The following is a 4,161-nucleotide window of genomic DNA, read 5'->3' on the forward strand; positions in this document are numbered from 1 at the left end:
GACAATGCGATAGTACAATGGCGACAATGCGATAGTACTATGGTGCCAATGCGACAACGCGATAGTACGATGACGACAACGCGATAGTACGATGGCGACAACGCGATATAACGATGGCGACAATGCGATAGTACGATGGCGACAATGCGATAGTACGATGGCAACAATGCGATAGAACAATGGCCACAGTGTGATAATACGATGGCGATAGTACGATGGCGACAACGAGGTAGTGCGATAATACGATGACGACAGTGCGACAATACGATTGCGGCAGTGCGATAGTACGATTGCGACAATACGATGACGACAGTACCAAAACGCGATATAACAATGGCGACAATGCGATAATGCGATGGCGAGAATGCGATGATACGATGGCGACAGTACGATATGACTATCGCATTGTCTATCGCGTTGTCGCATTGTCGCCATCGTAATATCGCATTCTCGCCAACGTATTATCGCGTTGTCGCATTGTCGCCATCGTACTATCGCATTGTCGCCATCGTACTATCGCATTGTCGCCATTGTACTATCGCCCTCTGGATTTTTATGTGTAACCACGATGGCCCTAACGGTATTCCGTTCGTACCAAACGTTTATCATTTAGTGTTTAAACGTGTCGCCAATTCTTTATTTAAGGCCGCATTGGCAAAACGGTTACGCGATGTATTTTGATTGAAAAGAAACGCTGATCGGGGCTGCGAACGACGATAATTTCAAACATGTCTCCTGGTTTGTTTTTCTTGTATTGCAAGTATAAGTAGAGTATTTCAGACATTATTGTGTTATTTAGTAAATACGTTTAATGAATTTATTACAAAAAATAGGAATCAGTAGAGATGCCTCTTGAACTGTTTACACCGCACTTTTTTCACTCCTCTTTTATTTAGTTCTGCACTCCTCTTTTTTCTATCTCGTGGCCACGACTAAGTAACTCGAGGCAACGAGATAGAAAATAGAGAAGTGTAATTAAAAAAAAACAACAGGAGTGAATGTCACCACTATGCCACCGTAAATACCTGTATGCATACATCAGTTTTTGTTTAGAATTTTTGTTTTGGAATCAAATATTTTAATAAATAAAAGAGTATCACCGTAACTTACTGCATTAATGTCACGTAGACTGTGGAAAACATGTACGAATAAAGCTGAGTATAAATATAGGACCCAAAAGACTATAATCAATTTAAACTAGACTTGGGAATTAAGCAAGTTATACCACTGTCTAAACATACTCGACTTATCACAAATCGAGCTATACTGTGAACAAACCCACCAACAACACGGTATAAACAAGATTGGCCATATGGTATTACATTTAAGTAATAACGGTTGATAATTATGTGATTTTGAGAGGATTTGCAAGAAGTCAGAGTTGTTTGTACCAAAATAATAGTGGGATTTAAGCTTGCTTATTAATTCAAGGGTTCAAGTGTAAACTTCCTGCTTATAAAGTTCACAAGTGTCGGGTTTATGTTTACGAACTATAGGGGCAATAGTTATAGAATAAACGGGGCTTAATGCAAGTGCGTATAGTGTCGTCCAAGATTAGCCTGTGAAAACCGAACAGATTAATCAGGGACGACACTTTCAGCCTAAACTGGATTTGAGTCGAAAAGAGACTTATTTTAAACGAAATATTATATCATGTTTGCAAGCGAAAAGTGTCGTCCCTTGTTAGCTTGATCCGATTGCACAGACTTGTTTGGAACGATGTACTTTATGATGATGTAAAAAGCCAAAAAGTTCATAAATTATGCACCATACCATAATAGATCATATGTGCCTCGTTCTGAGAAAAACCGGGCTTAATGGATCTGCGGAAAGTGTCATTCCAGATCAGCCTGTGTACTATGTACATGCTAATCAAGGACGACGCTTTCAGTCTAAACTGGATGTTCGCAAAGAAGAGACCTCCTTTCTACATAAACTTCTATAAAAGTGGAATAAACTTCTATAAAAGTGGAATACTTCGTACCTGATTAGTCTATGCTGACTGCACAGGCTTATCTGGGACGACACCTTACGCACATGCACTAAGTTCAGTTTTCCAAGAACGAGGCTCAAATGCTTCCGCTTAAAGTTTGCCGTCCATGTTTTATTTATAGCTGAGGAAGAAGAACACAACTGAAATTTGTTTACCTCTTGGTTTTCTGATTCGACTTTGAGGGTGGGAACTGCGGTTACCGTGTAGAGTCGTCCGTTCCTGCTAGCTACCAGCGATAGATCCGGTAACTGAGGTTTCAAAAAATGTAAGAAATTTTGATTGTGCAGTCACTATTTACGTGCTATTTATCAACGCGATTATCGCAGCCTAATACTTACTTAGTGAAACAAATGAAGTTTCATATTGCTAAAAAATTAGTATATATTATAACTATACATGATGTTTCTCTCTTTTTCTTCCGCATTCGCTTTAAGTTGTCCGCCCCTTTGTTTTTTTATAGCTGAGCAGGAGGAACACACCTTAAACGTGAGTGCCTCTGGTTTTGCAGATCGGGCGGCATGCGACCTTGAGGACGGAAACTGCGGGTATCGTGTCGAGTCGTCTGCCCTTGCTAGCTACCAGATGCGGCCCATCGATGACTCCGGTGTTTAAGGTTTCAAAAACTGAAATAAGAATTGGTTGTTAACATACTATTTATGTGCGGGTTATCATCTTGATTAACGCAGCCCCGTGTTATTGACTTAGTGATTCAAATATAGTTGCATATTGTTCACAAATACGAACTCGTGGTTTTCACCGATCAGATAAGTTGCACTGTTCTCCTATTATTATACCTTAATTTTTCTCCCTTGTTCTCTTCTTCCTCCCTGTCTTAATTTAAACAAATATCGAAAATCACCTTTCTTTATCTGCGTCATTAATTCATTCAATCATCCATATTCATGTACCGGTACACACTCATCCGTCTACATAACCACTTCACTTCTCTGCTTCTTCTTCGCTATTTGTGTCTACTTATATCCTCCCTTTCCTCACTTTTTCTTCATTCAAACAAATATCGATAACCATCTATTATTTTTTGCTAGTACATTCAATAACTAACTCACGTATTCATTCATATATTCACACTCATAAACTGACTTAACCATCGATATCCTCGCACCATAATAAAATGTCGCCGTGGCGTAGTATATATTGGGTTCGTCTAGCAAACTGGTGGTAACGGGTTTGACCACCCTGTAAGAACGTCCCTTAGTTTCCCCCAAAGACAACAATTACCGGTTCTTCCCATGAAACTGGCTTGCGAGCGTTACAGTAAGCCATAGGCTTTCAAAGCACAGAACCTAAAATAAATAGGTTACAGTCAAATTACATAAACTCCATCTCAAAAAGCTGGAAACCATGTTAAACCTATGCACATGCGTCTCGCGGGGAGGGGGCGTGGCCAGATGGGCGGGGCGCGTGGAGATATGGCACGCGGGCGAGTGGGGCACAGTGTTTGATGACAATTGGGACGACGCGAACGCAGTCGTCGTTTGTCGCCATCTGGGCTCTGGTAGAGTATGTGGCGATCTGTGAAAACTCGGCTTAAGGCAGTCCGCACAGTCTAATCAAGGACCACCCTTTCCGCTTGACTGAATTTTCATTTAGAAGAGACTTCCTTTAAACGAACAATTCCATATACACTACGCACTTGTATTACGTCAATATTTCTCATGGTGTAGAAGATGATGATGTTGTAAATTATGATGATGTTTGTTACACATTTAAAATCATTTCGGAAATTTTAAAGTAAATGAACGAACATTCGAACGCATATAATATATTATATGAATATATCAAGAATGACACTTTCCGCCTAAACATGATCCTAGCAAAAAAGGTAATTCCTTAAATACCATACAACCAGAATGTGTCGTCCCTGATTTAATCGTGCGGCCTGCGAAGTCTTATTTAGGACGACACTTTACCCACATGCATTAAGCCCGTTTTTCTCAGAACGCGGATCTTTTAAAGCTTCTAGTGGCATAGCGTCTGTATTACTATTTGTTTACGTGATGATCTTACTGCAATTAGCAAGCCACTTACCCTCACACTGTTTAGCATTACTACGGATATTGATGTTGTATGTCCCCATAATGCGGTAGGCATTGAGTCTTGTACGTATCCGTCCGACTGTCTGACCGTCCAACCAGTTTCGACATAAT

The sequence above is a fragment of the Dreissena polymorpha genome, unplaced genomic scaffold (assembly GCF_020536995.1).
Source record: "Dreissena polymorpha isolate Duluth1 unplaced genomic scaffold, UMN_Dpol_1.0 chrUn039, whole genome shotgun sequence".
Classification (NCBI taxonomy): domain Eukaryota; kingdom Metazoa; phylum Mollusca; class Bivalvia; order Myida; family Dreissenidae; genus Dreissena; species Dreissena polymorpha.